This window comes from Somniosus microcephalus, chromosome 11 (genome assembly GCF_052327205.1).
Source record: "Somniosus microcephalus isolate GS21.2 chromosome 11, FLI_Smic_1.0, whole genome shotgun sequence".
NCBI classification, from domain to species: domain Eukaryota; kingdom Metazoa; phylum Chordata; class Chondrichthyes; order Squaliformes; family Somniosidae; genus Somniosus; species Somniosus microcephalus.
The window spans coordinates 66,992,218-67,014,629 of NC_140997.1; positions in this window are offsets into that span (position 1 = coordinate 66,992,218).

Here is a 22,412-nt window from a genome sequence, read left to right on the forward strand (position 1 = left end):
TACGCTCTAAAACGCTGCCCAATTGCGTTGGTTCATGGAAGATTTTACGTTTGGCGATATGTAAATGAATTTGAGCAGAAACTTGAGCAAAAAAAAACACTTCTTAAATTTGCGCTCGGATTGCCAATTGCGGCCCAAACGGAAACTTTTGCCCCTTAAGTGCCATTGCCTCAATAACGATACATTTCAAACATCTAAAATCATAAAAATGGATTACATAAATTATGTCAGGCTTTGCTCAGAGAACTGAAATGTATCCGGACTTAGGAATGGAGAGTATTTAGGCAGCTGTAGATGATTTACTTTGGAATAAGACATTGAAACATTAACAGACATTATTAAGCATGTAGTTTAAAAGGACATTTTAACAGAGCAACAAGATATTGCAATAATCATTCACCCTCTTGATGGAAATGCTTAACAGTTTTGAAATAGTAATACCCAGCCTAGCCAGAGGAGGGCACACGCCGGCAGCATGGGTTTAACAGCCTCATGCTCGCACCACATTATGATCAGCACCACTACTGTTGTACCCTCAGTGGTTCTGATGTTTTTCTAGGACATTTAATAAGAAATTTAGTGCTTATCTCAATATTTTGAAATAGCATTTCTAACATACCACTTTATATTAGGGAATCCCGTACTGCCAAGAAATCTATGTATTTAGAAATATTAAAATTTCTACAAATAATGATAGCTAGTTACTGCAACTTTGTTCCCTTTGCAAGAATTATGACAAAGGTAATTTATTTCTTCATTTTCTTTTAGTTTCCTGCCTGCATCCTCTTTGTACTCCATATATTTTGAAGATTTATACCCCAATGATTTAATTAATGTTGCCATTTTTAGGCATGGTTAAAAATATAAGAGGAAGCATCTTGAAATCAGTTTCTCTTAACACAAGAAATTCTTAGTGATTAAAAATGCTAGAATATTTACTTCAGAATACCAAAGTAAACAATTAGAACAGATTGCAGATCTTATCAGAGTTCAGTGTGGGGGAAAATGTGAAAATTGGATTAAGTTGCATTTTTGAACAAGACAGGAACAGATACTTAATAACAACAGAAAATGCTGGAAAAACTCAGCAGGCCAGGCAACATCCGTGGAGAGAAAATAGAGTCAACGTTTCGGGTGAACCCTTTGTCAAGACTAAAGAAGCACAGGAAATGAAATAGATTAAGAGGCCAGGCTGGGAGAGAACAAAAGAGAAGTGAAGAGACATTAAGAGGTATTCAAAACGAGACAAGATGGTGATAGGACTAGTGGAGACAAAAGACGGCTCTAGATTAGGTGTGAAATGTGCTGGCAGAATGGGAGACAGCTGCCATGTGGGAGAGAGAAAAAAAGAAGGGGGGGGAAAAGGCCAAAACAAAGGTGTGGATAAAAATAATTAAAAATGTAATAGGGGCTGAGGTTATGATCTGAAATTGTTGAACTCGATATTGAGTCCGGAAGGCTGTAAAGTGCCTAATTGGAAGATGAGGTGCTGTTCCTCAAGTTTACGGTGAGCTTCCGTGGAACAATGCAAGAGGCCGAGGATGGTGAGGTCCGAGTGGGAATGGGGCGGTGAATTAAAATGACAGGGGACCGGAAGCTCGGGGTCACCCTTATGGACTGAACGGAGGTGTTCGGAGGAACAGATACTTCTTCGGTTCCATTAATTATTTTGTTAAAACAATGATGTTTCAAGTAGCTAGGGACACAAGGAACTGGACCACCAGCACGAGTGCCATAAAGTGGTAGGTGGTGGGTTTGCAAGTGTTCCCTAACTCAGCTGTGTCATAGTGGGGAGGTATCTAAGAGTTCCCCCAAGTACTTCGCCACAGCACAGAGGAGGAATTGGATCGAGGATCATCACTCACAATCTTATAGCTGCTTCAGAAAAATATTGGCAGAGGCATCGTTATCTATCTTCTTTCAAAGCCATAGTTTGTGTGTGGCCCAGTAAGGCTGGGCAAAGGGAGGAACATTTGGGGAAAAGGGTGCGAGAACCCTCAAAAAAGTTAGATTGTGTTGTTTTCATAATAGTGGGAATGATGAAGAGAAACTCCTCTCCTCTTGAACTTCTCATGCACAAAAAGGAAAACTTTGACTGTATCCAGGTTATGTAAAATTAATTTAAATTAGTAGCAATGTGTTAATTTCAAAGAGAATGGAGCTTCATTACAGCACCTTGCAGCACCAAGGATACCCCATATATATATCTATACATTAAAATAATAAAGGGGGAGAAATTCGGTACCTTAGTGGCTCCAGTTAGCGCCTGGATGGGGCGTTAACGGGGCACTGAGGCAGTAGCGCCGCGGTGAGGCGAATCCAGCGCTGCACGCCAAATCCGGCCCCCCCCCCGTAGCGCTACCGTTACGAGTTAGTGCTGGGGAATTCAGCACCAGGCAGATCGTGATGTCAGTGAACTCACTGGGCGCCCAATCTGCAAAATTCATTATCGCCCCCTGCCTTAGTGCCTCACCCCAACAGGGACAGGGAGAGGAGGCGTCAAGCAGTCGGTAGCCGGCTCCAGGGGTGCTACTTAAAGGGATCATGAGTAATGAGTCGCAGCTCTCAGGTTAGTGCTGTTTCACTGTTTCCTTGTCAGTTTGACATTGTGCAACAGTTTAATTCAATCATTTAAAGGTTGTTTAGTCTCCGGAGTGTTGTGGCTACAAAAAATGTGTTACATATATTCTCACAACATAGCAAAGTGCTATACTTGGTTACATTAATAGGGGCTGTACTGGCAGTCGACCTCTCCCTCCAGGATCTACGGTGGAGGGAGCGGAGGCAGCGAGAAAGATCGGAGCATGTGGCCAGAGGGAGGAGGAGGGCCATGAGGGCTCTATCAGGAGGACTTACCCTCTGAGGGTATTCCGACAGCACTTCTCTTACCTTCAATTAAGCGAGGAGCAGTGTATCAGAAGGCTCTGCTTCACCATGGAGAGAGTGCAGTGAAAATTCACCAGACTGATACCTGGGATGGTAGGAATGACGTATGAAGAGAGATTGGGTCAATTAGGCTTATATTCGCTAGAGTTTAGAAGAATGAGAGGGGATCTCATTGAAACGTATAAAATTCTGACAGGACTAGACAGACTAAATGCAGGAAAGATATTCCCAATGGCGGGGGAGTCCAGAACCAGGGGTCACAGTCTAAGAATAAGGGGTAAGCCATTTAGGACTGAGATGAGGAGGAATTTCTTCACCCAGAGAGTGGTGAACCTGTGGAATTCTCTACCACTGAAGGCAGTTGAGGCCAATTCATTAAATATATTCAAGAAGGAGTTAGATATATTTCTTAAGGCTAAAGGGATCAAGGGATATGGGGAGAAAGCAGGGACAGGGTACTGAATTTGGATGATCAGCCATGATCTCATTAAATGGCGGAACAAGCTCAAGGGGCTAAATGGCCTACTCCTGCTCCTATCTTCTATGTTTCTATGTTTCTATGTCACAGAACTCTGCCACCTCCTGCAACCAGACCTCCAACCTCAGACCAGGACGAGGATGACTTTCTCAGTGGTCACCATCGCCCTCAATTTCTTCGCCAGCGGATCCTTCCAGTCTGCAACAGGAGACATAGCTAATATCTCACAGTTCGCCATCCATTGCTGCATCCGGGAGGTCAGAGACGCTCTCTACAGTAGGAAAAGGGACTACTTTTTCTTCCCCATCACCAGAGAGAAGCAGGATGAGCGTGCATGTGGCTTTGCCAGGATAGCGGGATTTCCCTTGGTGCAGGGCGCCATTGACTGCACCCACGTGGCTCTGCAGGCACCGCATAACAATCCTGAGACCTTCCATAACCGCAAAGGCTACCACTCACTTAATGTGCAGTTGGTGTGCGACCACACACAGCGAATTCTCAATGTGAATGCCCGCTATTCTGACAGCAGCCACAATGCCTTCATCATAAGAATATAAGAACATAAGAAGTAGGAACAGGAGTAGGCCATTTGGCCCCTCGAGCCTGCTCCGCCATTCAATGAGATCATGGCCGATCTTTTACCTCAACTCCACTTTCCTGCACTATCCCCATATCCCTTGATTCCCTTAATATCCAAAAATCTATCGAACTTTGTCTTGAATATACTCAACGACTGAGCCTCCACAGCCCTCTGGGATAGAGAATTCCAAAGATTCACCACCCTCTGAGTGAAGACATTTCTCCTCATCTCAGCCATAAATGGCCGACCCCTTATTCTGAGACTGTGACCCCTGGTTCTAGACTCCCCAGCCAGGGGAAACATCCTCCCTGTATCTACCCTGTCAAGCCCTGTAAGAATTTTGTATGTTTCAATGAGATCACCCCTCATTCTTCTAAACGTTAGAGAATATAGGCCTAGTCTACTCAATCTCTCCTCATAGGCCAATCCCCCCATCCCAGGAATCAATCGGGTGAACCTTCATTGCACTCTCTCTATGGCAAGTATATCCTTCCTTAGGTAAGGAGGCCAAAACTGTACACAACACTCCAGGTGTGGTCTCACCAGGGCCCTATATAATTGCAGTAAGGCGTCTTTACTCTTATACTCAAATCCTCTTGTAAGCCAACATACCATTTGCTTTCCTGATTGCTTGCTGTACCTGCATGTTAACTTTCAGTGATTCATGTACAAGGACACTCAGGTCCCTCTGAACACCAACATTTCCCAATCTCTCACCATTTAAAAAATACTCTGCTTTTCTATTTTTCCTACCAAAGTGGATAACTTCACATTTCTCCACATTATATTCCATTTGCCATGTTCTTGCCCACTCACTTGCCTATATCCACTTGAAGCCTCTTTGCATCCTCCTCACAACTTACATTCCCACCCAGCTTTGTATCATTAGCAAACTTGGATATATTACATTTGTTCCCCTCATCCAAATCATTGATATAGTTTGTGAATAGCTGAGGCCCAAGCACTGATATTTGCGGTACCCCACTAGTTACAGCTTGCCAACCCAAAAATAACTCACTATTCTCTGTCCATTAACCAATCCTCAATCCATGCTAGTATATTAGCCCCAATCCCATGAGCCCTAACTTTGTTCAATAACCTCTTGTGTGGCACCTTATCGAATGCCTTCTGAAAATCCAAGTACACCACATGCACTGGTTCCCCCTTATCTATTCTTCTAGTTACAATCTCAAAAAACTATAATGGATTTGTCAAACACGATTTCCCTTTCATAAATTCATGTTGACTCTTCCCAATCCTATTATTATTTTCTAAGTGCCCTGTTACCACGTCCTTAATAATAGATTCGAGTGTTTTCCCTACTACTGATGTCAGGCTAACTGGTCTGTAGTTCCCCATTTTCTCTCTCTCTCTTTTCTTAAATAGTGGAGTTACATTTGCTACATTCCAATCCGCGGGAACTGTTCTAGAATATATGGAATTTTGTAAAATGACAACCAATGCATCCACTATCTCTATAGCCACCTCTTTCAAACCCCTAGGATGTAGGCCATCAGGTCCAGGGTATTTATTGGCTTTCAGTCCCATTAACTTCTCCAGTACTATTTTTTTACTAATACAGGAAACTTTGGTTTATCCGGAGGTTGTATGTCCGGAATACTCGATCTAACGGCAAAAATCAGGGGCCGTTTTCTGTAAGTTTTTTTAGATCTCGTTCTTTTTTTTTCCCAGTCAGCCACTGCAAGGTCTGTAGCTATAGCAACAGCTTCAGCTACAGACACTTGCAGCTGCAGCCGACTCTTTAGAAGCTGTTGCTAAGCAACAGTGTTTGTTGTCAGATACGGAGATGAAAACCTCCGTATGCTTCAACATTAACTTTGTATGTATGGCAGTTTTGATAGATCGGCAACACGACGGTCCCGTCAGTGCCGGATATCGCAAAGTTTCCTGTACTCATTTCTTTTAGTTCCTAATTCTCGCTAGAGCCGTGGTTCTCCATTATTTCCAGGAAGTTTTTTGCGTCTTCTCCTGTGAAAACAGACACAGAGGGCTCGATTTTGTCATTGGGGCAGGCTGGGGTTGTGTCATCCGCTTTTCGTGTTATCCACCCGATTCCAAATCGATGTGGGAGAATGATGCGATTTTCACCTAATTGGGCACTTGAGTTCCAACGTGTGGGAACCCATGGCCCAATTAGTTTTTTCAGTCTGAAACTCGCCTCCGATGACATCATCATTGCTGCTGCATTTAAGGTCTGCAAGAAGCTTTGCTTCTTCTGCAGACTGCCAACCTTTTGGCTTTTGCTGTGAGAGGGAGCTGGAGGCAAAATGAGCAGCGGGAGACCTAAGCCTGCTCCCAGATTTGATGACGTCGCCCTGCAAGCTTTGGTGGAGGGAGCAAGAGCTAATAAGGAGGTGCTCTTCCCTTGTTCAGGGAGGAAGAAGCCTCCCCAGCAGATGAAGGCTGTGTGGATCCAGGTGGCCCAGGAGGTCAACTCGTTGTCGCTGATCCGCAGAACCTGGCTTCAGTGCAGAAAGATGTTTCATGACCTTCTGCGCACTGGAAAAGTGAGTATGACTTTCCCATCACCCTCAATCTGATCCCCATTGCCTCTCCTCACCAGCACTCAGCTTTAGCAACCTCTTCCTCCACATCCCACTTGACACGGACATCCCTGCACCCTTATCCATTCCCTCTCTCTCTATGGTCACATTCACCTAACTATTCGACTATGCAGCCCTCACACTCCCTATCACTGTGATGCTATGAAAACAACTTACAACACACAGGGAGGGCCCTTGGTCTTGCCACCTCACTCCATCTTTGTCTCCTTCTAAGCATCTATGCTATGGATTCTCTACACTCACTCCTTCATTCTCACTCAAACTCCACTTGTCTCCCTCATTGCAGGAAAAGAGAGCTCACAATAAGAGGGAAAGAGCGAGGATAGGAGGAGGGCCACCCTCAGTAGCCCACCTCACCCCTTGGGAGGAGGCAGTTCTGGAGATCGTGGGACTCGAGGACGATGCGCAAGTGGGGGACGGACAGACGGGTGCATCAGAGAAAGCTGGTGACAGAATAGTTTTTCATCTCTCTCATTGACATTGCATGAGTCACTGATAATGATTCTGAAGCTCTAACAGATGGACTTATGATCATCTGCAATATGCAATGTGCATGTAACCTTGGCCTCACATCTCTGACTCTTTCCTTTACTCCCCCACAGGACCATCGCAAGCACCCGTCCCCACTATCCAGGAGGAACAGCCTGAGCCTCCAGACTCCTCAGAGGAAGCTGCAACCTCTGAGGGCACAGCGTCAGCAGAATTCAGCCCACCCAGCACCAGCGCAGACACTCACACCTCGGTGGGACCATCGTGAGATAGAGTAGTGTTGTCACCTGGTGTATCACAGCTCACAAGTGAGCATCAGCAGATTGTGGAGACAGGAACAGCAGTGGAGAGTGCTAGTCGGAGGGCGCAGGACTCTCCCAGCTTGGCTCAGCTGCATGTCGACCCTCTGCCTCTGGGTCCATCCAGAAGAAGAGCAGTGCTGGAACTCCAGGAACAGGTGCAGGAGTCTCTGGCAGGTTTTGTCTCCAGGGTCGCTGTGAGCGTGGAGCTAATGGAGGAGTCCATCGCGAACATGAGCAGAGCCTTTGTGGAGTCATTGGCGCATGAACGCAGCACCACGGAAAGGATGGCAACCTCCATGGAAAGGATGGCTACAGTAGATGAGAGGATGGCTACGGCCATGGAGGAGCTAAGTCGCCAGAGTGTAGAAAACATGGTGAATGTTCAGAATAGACTGACATCTCTGGAGGAGCGATTGTCAGCAATTGAACAGAGAAACCAGACCTTCATGGAAGTCCTTCTGAGTAGGACTGCCAGTGCAGAATCAGGTCCCCATGGCCCTCCTGATGTGCAGCAAGGTGCTCTCAAGCCACTTGTAAGCGTTGAGGTGGACCTGACCCATGAGAGGGATGCTGGTGGCAGAAAACAAGGAAGTGGGGGCTCCTCTCCAAGTGCTCACACTTCCATGCCACTGCCCAGTCCTCGGTCAGAGCCCCACCAGAGTCCCCACCTGTAAAGTATGTGTCTATACTTAATCCAATAATGAAGAGACAGCTTGGAGGATTCAACGTAGGTCTTTACTTAATACCAACAGGCGGGGAACTGAGGGGAGATCAGTACCTACAGTACTATTTATACCCCTATGGCCAGGAGTGGTACTACGGTATCACTACGCCCTACAAAGTAGTGCTGCCCTGGCCATAGGTTTAAAGTAACATACTGTGGTAAACCACGTTCACTATCGTATCACTGTTAGTAGTTAGCACTGTTCACCACTGTTCGTTATAACTGTATCACTGACCACTATTGTATCACGGTACGGGGGGGCACGGTGGCATAGTGGTTAGCACTGTTGCCTCACAGCGCCAGGGACCCGGGTTCAAATCTGGCCTCGGGCGACTGTCTGTGTGGAGTTTGCACATTCTCCCTGTGTCTGCGTGGGTTTCCTCCGGGTGCTCCGGTTTCCTCCCACAGTCCAAAGATGTGCAGGTTAGGTTGATTTGGCTATGATAAATTGACCCTTAGTGTTAGGGGATTAAATACGTGGGGTTACGTGGATAGGGTGGGATATGTGTCGGTGCAGGCTCGATGGGCCGAAATGGCCTCTATCTGCACTGTAGATTCTGTGATTCTGTGATTCTGAGGTCGCCTCTTGCCACACTGCTATACCTGGGATGACCACTGCCGACTCCGCCTTGGCTCCACCCACCAGGCCAGGTATAAAGGTGAGCGACTGGCTGGTATTCCTCCTGCTTGGATCGGATCACCCACGAGAGTGGGCTCTGTTATTTAGTCAATAAAAACCTTTAGTCACCTTCGTAACTCTTCGCCTTTTATTGGAGGAATTGATAGGTATATCAATTTTATTGACTAAATTTAATGATGTCCGACAACGAGTCACAACCGGCGGAGGAGCCACCAGCGCAGCTCCCAGGAGCACAGCCACACCAGCCAGCTTGGCTGCGAGCCCTCAGACCGCCGTACCTGGACCTGAACCCACGAGCAGCAAACTCAGCCGTAGACTTTAAACACTGGCTGGTCTGCTTCGAATCATACCTGAGAGAATCCAGCGTCCCTCAGGCATCCAAACTAAGTGTCCTGCAGGCACAACTGAGCCCGAGAGTATACACTCTCATCGAGGACATGACTACCTACGAGACCGCCATCAACATGCTGAAACAGAAGTACCGGACCCCGGTAAACTACATGTACGCTAGGCACCTCCTAAGATCACGGCCGCAACAGCCAGGAGAATCAGTAGCCGAATTCTCACAGGCGCTATATGCACTCGCCAGGAACTGTGACTTTAAATCGGTGTCGGCAGCCGAAAATACTGAAGATAATATCCGCGACGCATTCCTGAAAGGCCTACGGTCCGAGTACTCACGGCAAAGACTGCTGGAAGCTAAAGACCTCAGCATGGAAAAAGCTGAAGCCCTCGCTATCTCCCTGGAAGTGGCCCACCAAGATCAGGAAGCATTCACCAGGTACTGCTCGCGACCCTGGGACTCGGGCCCGACCCCTACCACAGCACCCTTCCCAGCGCCGCCCCCGGGACCTACCTCTGCGTCGGCGTCCCGGACCCGACCGGCCCCGCCACCCCCGGCACCGGCCCCGACATCGGGCATCCGCGATCGGGCCGCCGGCTGTTTTTTTTGTGGCCAGGAGAAGCACCCGAGGTCGCGCTGCCCAGCCAAGAACTCCATATGCAAAACCTGCCTGAAGAAAGGCCACTTCTCCAAGGCCTGCAGGAGCGGATCCTCAGAGACCAGCAGTGCCGCATGCGAACTATGGGGGCGGCCATCTTCGTTTAGGGCAACTGAGGCCAGCATCCCCACACATGAGTCATGGGGGCGGCCATCTTTGTTTAGGGCAACTGAGGCCAGCATCCCCACACATGAGTCATGGGGCGGCCATCTTTGATTAAGGCAACCGACCCCAATAGTGCCTCATGTGAGCTACTGGGGCAGCCATCTTCTCCGTCATTTTGCCCTACCTCGTGGGAGACGCCATTTTACTCACCACGCCCGACCGCCTCGCCCGCAGATGACAACGACTCGCTCAGCTACACACTAGCTTCCGTCACCCTGGACCAAGCCCGCCCGCACCATCTGTCCAAGTCAATGATGGACATCAAAGTGAACGGCCACGCCACGACCTGCCTGTTCGACAGCGGAAGCACGGAGAGCTTCATCCACCCAGACACGGTGAGCCACTACTCCCTCTCTGTCCTACCAACGTGCAGCCGAATCTCGATGGCATCGAGGTCCCACGCCACGGACATCAGCGGCTACTGTGTCGTGACCCTGTCGGTTAAGGGCACGGAGTATAAAAACTTTAAACTCCTCGTCCTCCCCCATCTCTGCGCTGCCGTCCTACTAGGGCTGGACTTCCAATCCCACCTCCAAAGCGTAACCCTAGCATACGGTGGACCCCTCCCCCCACTCACAGTCAACAACCAGCAAACGTTAAACCGCCCACCGCGTAACACCTGCAGCCTCTCCACCCTCAAGGTCCCGCCACCCTCTCTGTTTGCTAACCTTACCCCTGACTGCAAACCCGTCGCTACCAAGAGCAGGCGGTATAGCGCCGGGGACAGAGCCTTCATTAGCTCTGAGGTGCGGCGCCTCCTGAAAGAGGGCATTATCGAGGGGAGCAGCAGCCCCTGGCGTGCCCAGGTCGTAGTCGTAAAGACCGGCGATAAAAACCGCCTGGTCATCGACTACAGCCAGACCATAAACAGATATACCCAGCTGGACGCATACCCACTCCCCCGCATATCTGACATGGTCAATCAGATTGCACAGTATAAAGTATTCTCGACCATCGACCTGAAGTCGGCCTACCACCAACTCCCTATCCACCCTGAGGACCGCCAGTATACCGCCTTCGAGGCGAATGGGCGCCTATACCACTTCCTTAGGGTCCCCTTCGGTGTCACTAATGGGGTCTCGGTCTTCCAAAGGGAGATGGACCAGATGGTTGACCAGAACAAACTGCAGGCTACATTCCCCTACCTAGATAACGTCACTATCTGCGGCCGCGACCGGCAGGAACATGACGCGAATCTGGAGAAATTCCTCCGTACGGCCCAACGGCTGAACCTCACCTACAATAAGGAGAAATGCGTGTTTAACACCACGCGCCTTGCCATCCTCGGCTGCGTAGTGGAGAACGGAATCATCGGCCCCGACCCAGAAAGAATGCGCCCCCTCATGGAGCTACCCCTCCCCCACTGCCCTAAAGCACTTAGGAGAACCCTGGGGCTTTTCGCCTACTATGCCCAATGGGTACCCAATTACGCGGACAAAGCCAGACCCCTCCTGAAAGCCACTTCCTTCCCCCTCACGGAGGAGGCGTGCGCGGCCTTCTCCCTCATTAAGGGAGACATAGCCAAGGCCACGATGCACGCAGTGGACGAGTCCATCCCCTTCCAGGTGGAGAGCGACGCATCCGACTTCGCCTTAGCCGCCACCCTAAACCAGGAGGGGAGGCCAGTGGCCTTCTTCTCAAGGACCCTACAGGGCCCCGAGATCCGACATTCGTCGGTCGAGAAAGAGGCCCAGGCGATCGTGGAGGCAGTACGGCGCTGGAGGCACTACCTGGCAGGCAAACGATTTACCCTCCTCACCGACCAGCGTTCGGTGGCTTTCATGTTTAATAACAAGCTGAAGGGCAAAATCAAGAATGACAAGATTTTGAGATGGAGAATCGAGCTCTCCACCTACGATTATGAGATCTTGTACCGGCCAGGCAAGCTGAACGAATCCCCTGATGCCCTTTCACGAATGACATGCGCCAGCGCGCATATCGATAGGCTTCAGACCCTCCACGACCAGCTCTGCCACCCCGGAGTCACCAGACTCTACCATTTCATTAAGGCCCGCAACCTGACCTACTCCATCGAGGAGGTCAGGACCATGACCAGGAACTGCCAGACCTGTGCGGAGTGCAAACCGCACTTCTATAGGCCGGACCGAGCAAGCCTGATCAAGGCCACCCGCCCCTTCGAGCGCCTGAGCATCGACTTTAAGGGGCCCCTCCCGTCCTCTGACCGTAATGTGTACTTCCTCAACATCGTTGATGAGTACTCCCGTTTCCCCTTTGCCTTCCCCTGCCCCGACATGACCAGTAGCACGGTCATTAAGTGCCTGAATGCCCTCTTCGCCTTGTTCGGGTTCCCGAACTATATACACAGCGACCGGGGCTCCTCCTTCATGAGCGAGGAACTCCGGCAATTCCTCCTAGAGAGAGGTATTGCAGCAAGCAGGACCACCAGCTACAACCCCAGAGGTAACGGTCAGGTGGAAAGAGAGAACGCGACGGTATGGAAGGCCGTCCTCTTAGCCTTAAAGTCTAAGGGCCTCCCAACCTCCCGCTGGCAAGAAGTCCTCCCGACAGCGCTGCACTCCATCCGGTCATTACTTTGCACGGCCACTAACACCACCCCCCATGAACGAATGTTCGTTTTCCCCAGGAAGTCGACTACGGGAACCACTCTACCAACCTGGCTGACCGCCCCGGGGCCGGTCTGGCTGCGGAAACACGTGAGGGCCCATAAAACGGACCCCCTGGTCGAGAGGGTGAACCTCCTGCACGCCAACCCCCAGTACGCCTACGTGGCGTACCCAGACGGGCGGGAGGACACTGTCTCCCTACGAGACCTCGCACCCTCAGCCGATCCGGAAACACCGCCACCACCCCCCCCAACCTCAGCCAAGGTAGACGGCATGCCGGAACCCCACGAGCCCTCGCCGACCACGCAAACACCAGCATCAACACCGGATAAGGCACCAGCACCGGATAAGGCAACACCACCACTGCGGCGATCGGAGAGGCTTACGAAGCCTCCGGACAGACTGACCTACCAGAATTGGTAGTACACTTCACCCCGCCAGACTTAATTCTAAACAAGGGGTGAATGTGGTAAACCACGTTCACTATCGTATCACTGTTAGTAGTTAGCACTGTTCACCACTGTTCGTTATAACTGTATCACTGACCACTATTGTATCACGGTACGAGGTCGCCTCTTGCCACACTGCTATACCTGGGATGACCACTGCCGACTCCGCCTTGGCTCCACCCACCAGGCCAGGTATAAAGGTGAGCGACTGGCTGGTATTCCTCCTGCTTGGATCGGATCACCCACGAGAGTGGGCTCTGTTATTTAGTCAATAAAAACCTTTAGTCACCTTCGTAACTCTTCGCCTTTTATTGGAGGAATTGATAGGTATATCACATACCTATTACATACACAACATTCCTCCCCTTTTAATTAAAACGTACCCGTGCAATTAAGTCAATAGATGCCCCATAACTAGGGCTAATAACATTTGGTAACACAATATATATAACATATTTACATCAAGAGTTGTCTACTTATATATATATACACAGAAACATGTTATAGATTCAGTCTCTGAGGAGGCCTCCTATCTCGACTAGGATAACGTCTTTCTCTAGTTGGTCTCGGTGTAGGCGGCGGTACTTCCGTCACCCCTTCATCGCTGGACTCGTTGGTGTCTGATGGCACATCCTGTGCCGTGGAGATCACTGGAGTGCTGAACTCCTCGCAATCCTGAGCCCTCTGTAACGACGAGCTGGGCCGTGATTCCGCTGTAACAATGTGCTGAGATGTTTGAGGTAGTGAATCAGTTGGGTTTCTGGACTCCACAAGTTGATCAGCATGTCATCTGATTATGCCTTCCCCTGTCTCAACTGTGTACATCAAGGGTCCCTGGTGGGCCTTTATCGTACCAGACCGCCACTTTTCATTCCGATAATCACGGGCCAACACTTCCTGCCCCACCTCGAAGCTCCATGTCTGTCTGTCAGGAGCCCTACGAAATACTCGGTTTTCCACATCTCTCCGAATGTTTGGTCTGAGCAATTCAAGGCGAGACCTTAACCTTCTATTAAAGAACATGACGGCGGGGGCCTGGTTGGTCACCGTATGTGAGCATTACGGTATGCGAATAGGAAGTTGTCCACCTTGTGTTGTAGTGGCAACCTTTCCTCCCCCATCGCCTTGATGGCCTTTTTAAAAGTCTGTACAAAGCGCTCTGCCAGCCCATTTGTAGCCGGACGATATGGTGCGGACGTATAATGTCGCACTCCATTCCTTTTTAGGAATGCTTGAAATTCTTCTGCCACAAATTGTGGCCCATTGTCCGAACAGACTTGCTTGGGCACCCCGTTTCGGGCAAAAATGGTCCTTAAGACTGCGACTGTCTTTTCGGCTGTCGTTGATGACATCTTTATGACCTCCGGCCATTTTGAATGGGCGTCCACTACAATAAGGAACATCGCATCCAGGAAGGGGCCAGCGAAGTCCACGTGGATCCTTTGCCACGGCGTTGAGGGCCACTCCCACGGATGTAGCGGGGCTTGTGGTGGTACGTTCTGTACCATCTGGCACCCTTGGCACGCTTTTGCTACTTCCTCAATGTCCCTGTCAATGCTGGGCCACCAGACGTAGGCTCTGGCGAGGCTTTTCATTTTGACACCCCCCAGATGACCTTCGTGTAAGTCCTGCAACACTTTATGTTGTAATTTTTGAGGGACCACCACCCTGGCTCCGCACATCAATGTGCCCCGGCAGACGGACAACTGGTCCTTCCTTGCCGAAAACGCCGGCAATGATGCGTCACCCTGCGCCGGCCAGCCTTTCACGGTTAACTCGTAAACCCTTGCCAATGTCGGGTCGTTCCGTGTTTCCCGCTCGATACATTGGCTGGTGATGGGCAAGTGTTCCATAACAGCCGTATGATATATTTCCACGGGGTCCTGTACTATCTCTTCGATCTCGGCAGGCAAGGGTAGCCGCGACAGGCCATCCGCATTGCCATGCTGTTTGGTACCCTTATATTCGATAAGGTACTGGTGTGCTCCTAAGAACAGTGACCATCTCTGTAGCCTTTGGGCCGTCATCAGGGGCACACCTTTTGTTGGATTAAATATCGACACCAACGGTTGATGATCCGTCAGTAGTGTGAAACGTTGCCCATGCAGGTAGTGGTGGAATTTTTTTACACCCCACACCAGACTGAGGGCCACCCTGTCGATTTGCGCATTGTTTCTTTCGGCTGTAGTTAACGACCTTGAGGCAAATGCTATTGGCCTCTCCGTCCCGTTGGGAAATTTGTGTGACAACACTGCCCCTATACCGTACGGGGAGGCGTCACATGCCAACCTCATTGGCATTTTTGGGTCAAAGTGTGCGAGCACTTCCTTTGATGTAATGAGTGGTTTACCCTTTTTAAAAGCAGCCTCACACGCTTCGTCCCAATTCCAGGAGACTCCCTTTTGCAGCAATGAATTTAGTGGATGTAAAATGGACGATAAGTTCGGGAGGAACTTATGGTAATAGTTTATAAGGCCTAAGAATGATCGTAACTGAGATACATTCTCAGGGGGCGGGGCCTTCACTACTGCCTCGATCTTTTCCGGGGACTTATGCAGGCCTTCCTTATCTATAATGTGACCACAGTATGAGATACGTTCCTGGAAAAACTCACATTTCTGCTTGTTCGCCCTGAGTCCGTATTGTTGCAACCGCAGAAGTACTCGCTCCAGGTTAGCGAGGTGGTCGTTATCCGTTTGTCCTGTCACCAGGATGTCATCCAGGTAGCACTGCATTCCTGGAATGCCCTGTAGGACCTGTTCCATGGTCCTCTGCCATATTGCCGGGGCGGACGCCACACCAAATATCAGGCGATTGTACTGGTACAATCCCTTGTGTGTGTTAATCGTTAGGAGCTTTTTCGAGTCTTGTTCCACCTCCATCTGTAAATAAGCTTGACAAAGGTCAATCTTCGTAAAGTGTCTACCCCCAGCTAACGATGCGAATATGTCCTCTATCCGCGGCAGCGGATACTGTACCGTGTGCAGGACTGGGTTAATAGTTATCTTAAAATCCCCGCAAATGCGAACCTTCTTTGGTTCCCCCGGTGTGTTATTTGCAGATTTCTTTATAACTGGGATGATGGGCGTGGCCCACTCACTCCACTCAATCTTTGTAAGGACACCTGCACTCTCTAAGGCATCCAGTTCTGCTTCCACAGCTGGCCGAATGGCGTAAGGCACCGGTCTGGCCTTACAAAACTTGGGGTTTGCGTCTTGAGCAATAGTTATTTTTGCTCTAATGTCCTTTAAGGTCCCCAGCCCTTGTTGGAACACCTCTGGCATTTTTGCCAATATTTTCGACAGCCTGCTTGTAATGGTTGTATCATCCTTGGTGGTCTCTACTTTTAACTCGTGTATCGACTTCCAGTCGAAATGGATTTTTTTAATCCATTCCCTACCCAAAAGTGGTGGTCCACCATTTGGTAGGACGTATAAATAAAGTCCTGGCACTTTCCTGCCGTTGTATTTCACTGTTACTTGCATTTTTCCCTTCGGGTAAACTTTTTGTCCCATATATGTTTTTAATTTAATTTCCGTATCCTTTAAGGGAATGCGTTTGAACAGCCTGTTATAATCTTGTTCATTAATTACTGATAGGGCTGAACCCGTGTCCAGCTCCATATTAACTTCGACGCCTGCTACCTTCATTTTAACCCACATGGTGCTGTGGTCCTCCGTTTTGTCTACACCATATAACTTGAGACATCCCAGACCTTTAGGCTCTGCTTTTGTGCCTTCCTGTGACTCGTCTGATCTACTGTCAGACATCTTATGTATTTTTGTCCCTGCCTTGGTACTGCTCGGACTGCCCCCACTATTGGGTTTCATACCCGACCGACAAACTTTCGCTATATGCCCCTTTTTTCCACACTGCCAGCATATTTTATCATGAAACCAACAATTACTTTGGTCGTGGGTGGTTTTGCCACAACGGTAGCATTTACCTTTGTGATATGTCACCTCATGGGTGTCATAGCAGGTTGTGTTTTGTCGCATTTGAGCAGCACCCTGTGCTGCTGCTTCATGGCCCAATGCTATTTCAATCGCCTGATCTAGGCTGAGCTGTTTCTTGGCTAGCAACCGTTTTCGTGTACTCTCATTTAACATGCCACAGACAAATCTGTCTCTGATCGCGTCCGCCAATATGGCTCCAAACTGGCAATGTTTGGACAACCTTCTGAGCTCAGCTAAATAGGCTGCCTGCGACTCATCATTCCTTTGGTCGCATCTGTAGAAGCGGTACCTTTCCACTATAAATGGTGGCTTAGGGTTTAAATGTACCTTTAACGTATCAACAATTTGGGCATACGTTTTGTCTGCTGGCTTTTCTGGAGTAAGAAGATTCCTCAGCAGACCGTATGTTTTTGCCCCCATACAATTTAATAAGGTTGCTACCTTTTTGTCATCTTCCACCTTGTTTACTATGCAATAAAGTTCATGCCTTTCGATATAGGCATCCCACTCTTCTGTGTCCTCAACAAATGCTGACAACCAACCTTCCTTAGACATTTTAAACTGCTGAAGAGCTTTTCCTGCCTTTCTCCACTAGATGGTGTTTTTTAATTTTATTTTAAACTGCTGAAGAGAAAAAAAAACTTTTCCCCTTTTGTTCACTAGATGGCATTTTTCCCGCCTTTTCTCCTGCTGCTGCTAATGACCTCTCTCCAGCGTCGTTATTTTTGGCCCTTGCAGCTCCCGTTATTGCCACTGCCGCTATTGACAAAGACCTTCCCCTCTCGTGGCTTGCTAGTCCTCGTGGCTCCGTTTGTTCCCCAGATCGCCTGCCCGTTCTGGCCCTTGCAGCTCCCATTCCCCGGGAAGGATTTCAGTTTACCTGGCCCTGGGTGGACTTTTGCCCCATGGCTGGAGCGCCCATTCAGCCTCTTCTCTCATCTGCCGCAGCCTCGCTGGAACCCTCTCTCTCTCGCTCCGTTGCTGCCGCTCCTCCTGAACCCGGAGTGCTGGGCGGCCTCCTTCGGTCGATGCTGGACTCTGCAGGCTGGCTGGTAAGAAACCTCTCTCCTTCTCTCTCTGTACTGCTACCGTTCCTTTGTTGCACCGTGTACTGGTGAGTTCGAACCTTACTCGTCGCCAGTGTAAAGTATGTGTCTATACTTAATCCAATAATGAAGAGACAGCTTGGAGGATTCAACGTAGGTCTTTACTTAATACCAACAGGTGGGGAACTGAGGGGAGATCAGTACCCACAGTACTATTTATACCCCTATGGCCAGGAGTGGTACTACGGTATCACTACGCCCTACAAAGTAGTGCTGCCCTGGCCATAGGTTTAAAGTAACATACCTATTACATACACAACACCACCCAACTGAGATTGGCGTCTCAACCCCTGCACAGCCACAGGAGCAGCAGACTGTTGCCGAGCCCTCACAGGTTCGCAACCCCAGAGGACGCCCGCCAAAGGTGTCGAGACACGAGCAGCAAGAAAGTGAGCAAGGGGCCTCCACATCTGCTGATGCCAAGGGGGAACCACCACGTAGGAGCACGAGTAAGAGAAAGATACTGCACAAATAGTCACAAGGGCAGTCACTTGGGTGAAATGTGATGTTTAATGTTGAAAAGCCATCAGTTGGTTATTGTAAATAAAAGTTCTGATGGCAACTGTTGCAGTTGTGGCGTGTGTCATTTCGCTAATGGGACTTTCACATTGAGGGCTTAGGATTACTTGCAATTGTCAGTATGGTGGTCAGAGTGCTAGGAATCCGCTGGTTCTTGGCCATTGTCGATGCTCTGGTAAGAAGCTGCGAGGCAAACGTGCTTGATTGGCTAGGCTAAGCAAATCTGGCCAAGATGAGTGCGTTCCTTGCATCCTGGGCAGCAATGTTCTCGTGTACTGCTGCTGTTGGTTGATGGGCCTCTGCAAGATGTTCGTTTTCGCTCTCCTCCTCATCTGAGGAAGATATGTGAGGAGCCACTTGGTCCTCAGGAATCTGCAAGCCACGTTGCTGTGCCATGTTGTGAAGTGCACAGCAAACCACGACGACTCTGGAGACCCTGGCTGCTGAGTACTGCAGGGCTCCACCTGATCTATCCAGGCATCTGAAGCGCATCTTCAGCAAGCTGATGGTTTGCTCAATTATGGATCTGGTGGAAATGTGGCTGTAGTTGTAGCTCTCCTCAACTTCGTTGGATGGGCTCCTCAACGGCGTCATTAGCCACGTCTTCAGGGGATAGCCCTTGTCTCCAAGTAACCATCCGTTAAGTTGGTCTGGTGGACTGAAGAGCGGAGGCACACTAGACTGATGCAGTATGAAGGAGTCATGGCAACTGCCAGGGTACTTGGCACAAACATGCAAAATTTCCTTCTTGTGTTCACACACCAGCTGCACGTTGAGGGAGTGGAAGCCCTTGCAGTTGACAAAAATACCTGGATTGCGATGGGGTGCCTTAAGGGCCACATGTGTGCAGTCAACGATGCCCTGCACCCTTGGAAAGCCTGCCAGATTAGCTAATCCAACTGCACGCGCCGTGACACTTGCTTGATCCTTGGAGAAATAGATGTGATTATGCGCGATGGCAAAGAGGGCATCGGTTACCTGCATGATGCAAGTATGTGCGACCGCCTGGGAGATGCCGCTGATGTCTGCTGCTGATCCCCGGAATGAGCCTGAGGCAAAAAAGTTGAGTGCGGTGGTGACTTTGACGGCCACTGGTAAGGGGTGTCCACCTGGTCCTCTGGGCTCCAGATCTTGCTGTAGCATTGTGCAGATGTCACCCACTACCTCTCGCGAAAGTCGGAGCCGCCTTTGGCACTGCTGCTCAGTTATGTTGAGGTAGCTGATCCTCTGTCTGTAGATCCTGTTTGGGGGGTATCTCCTGTGCCAACGGGCTTCCATGCACTGGCGCCTTCTGGCCTGTGCAGCTTCAGGTGGGTGAGCAGCAGCTTGGCGCTCCTGTTGTTGCTGCTGCTGTTGGTGCTGCTGTTGTCCATGGTTCTGCTGCTGCCGCAACTGGTCTTCATCCTCATCTGATATCCAGGAGGAAAGGAAATAAATGGCTCCCATGCTTCTGGTATATGCCTCAGTTGAGGAAGCGCTCAGTCAAGGTGGCGAGTGGGGTTTCCCAGGAAGTCACACTGGAGATGGGTGTCAGGCTCCAAACTTCCACAGCTATGGTTATGCCTGCTAAAAGTTCCCCCAGACCTGAGACAACAAAGTCCTGCCACCTGCAAATGATGACTGATCAAATCTCCTATTTAATGGTGGAGTTGCAGCTGATAGTCAGCAATCCAATTGTGCTACCGCCAGGTTTCACCATCGTGTTTCAGAGGAGGTGTGCATCACGTGGGAAAAGTGTTAAAATCAGAAAGGCCTCTCAAAATGGGATTATAGAGGCAATTCAGTGGTTGTTAAGGGCCTTAAGGGCCTATCCCGCTTCTTGGAGGCGGGACGGAGACGGGATCAGAAACCACGCATTTGGGAAAATTGCTTGGAGGCGGGAGGGAGGCGGGGTCAGGCCCGCCCGCCACATTTTGCAATTTTAACACCCCACACGCCTCCATTCCTGCCTCCTCGGGCCTGGCAAAATCGAGCCCAGAGTATTTGTTTAATTTCTCTGCCATTTCCTTATTCCCCATTATATTTTCTCCTGGCTCAGCCTGTAAGGGACCCACATTTACTTTCGCTAATCTTTTCCGTTTTTACATACCTATAGAAGCTTTTACAGTCGGTTTTTATGTCTCTCGCTAGTTTACTCTCATATTCTATTTTCCCTTTCTTTATCAATTTCTTGGTCTCCTTTGCTGAATTCTAAAATCCTCCCAATCCTCAGGCTTACTATTCTTTTTGGCATCATTATAAGCCTCTTCCTTTGATCTAATACTATCTTTAACTTCTCTTGTTAGCCACGGTTGGACCACTTTTCCTGTGGGGTTTTTGTGCCTTAAAGGAATGTATATTTGTTGTAAATTATGTATTAATTCTTTAAATGCTAGCCATTGCTTCTCTACTGTCATAACTTTTAATGTAGTTTCCCAATCTTCCTTAGCCAACTCGCCCCTCATACCTATGTAGTTTGCTTTGTTTAGATTTAAGACCCTAGTTTCAGGTTAACCTAAATCACTTTCAAACTCAATATAAAATTCTATCATCTGCAGCACGGTGGGTAGAAGGCTGCTGAGTGTCCATGCGGGAGACATCAGATGGCCATGCAGGATGCCCTTGACCAGCTCTGGGCCTGGAAGGCCCGGCTGTAGACTACACCACTTCAGCATGGGCGGCAGCAGTCTGGGCTGGTTAGATGACAGGCAACGACAAGGGCAATAGCAGAGTGCCAGCAGTGGGAGCAGGAATGTTGTCATCCTGAGAGAGGTCAGCAGGTTTCTGCTCCACTGAACCACTGCCACTCCCCCGGGGCAGCACCTAAGCATCCCTAGCAATCTGTTGCAGCACAGATTGCTGACCTGCTGCAACACTGTGAAAGCCCCGGTCGACGGTGGTAGACCCAGCCACGATGGCAGCAGTCAGATCTTGCGTGGCATCAAGCTGAGACTGCATGAGAGCAGTCTGAGATTGAATGGCACCAACCATCGACTGCATTACAGCGCTAAGATGTCGCGTGGCTTCTGCCTGTGCTGCAATGGAAGCTGCCAGATTGGCCATCACACACGGCATCAGGTCTGTGTCGCCACGGTCTCTCTGGGAGTCTGCCATCCTTTCCAGACTGGAAATGACGGGCTCCATGGTGCGCTCAGAGCTCTGTGCAATGTTGGAGGCGGACTCCTCCACACTCCTTACCATTGACGACAGGCTCTCGGGCACCCTTGCCATTGCACCTATCATCTCCGTGTGCGTGCCCATCACCCTTCTTCTAAAGGCCTCCCCATCGAGGTCAACGTCTGAGTCCTGTGCAGCAGAACTCGCACATGAACTTACCCCCCGGGGAGCTGGCCCCCGAGCTATCCTTTCCCCCTGGCCTTGCTGCAGCCCACTCGTCCCCAGTGCCTCACCCTGTGCAGATCCCACTACTATACTAGCCTCTAAAGAACGCGTAGTGCCAGTATCTGAGCTGGTGCCTGCGGGTGAGACATGCAGTGACGCCGTGTGTTCTTCCTCCTCCTCTTCTCCCGCCTCGTTCTCAATGTTGCCCTCAAGGACAGGCTGTTCAGGTGCTTGCTCATTACCTAAAAGCATAAAAGCACAAGAGTCAGGTTAAGGTGAGGGGAGGGGGCAGGAAGTGAGAAATGCATGCATACAGCATGATTAGCTGGAAAGTGCGAAAGGATTGTGAGGTGAGGGTGAAGTGGGATGTGAGAAGAAGGAGTAGGGATGAACATACCGTTGTTGTCCCCAAGGGGGTCAACGTCGCCGGTGGCCATGGCGCCCACCACCTGCTGCTCAATGGTCTCCAGCACTCTATTTTCCAGCGCAGACAGTGGTTGGGTGGCGGCTTGTCCCCCACCTGTGCACTCCTGCTCCCTCCTATTGTGAACCACCTTGGCCTGCAAGAGAAAGGAAAGTGTGTGAGTGCGTGTGGAGCAATGTGTTTGGGTGATGTGCCTGCCATA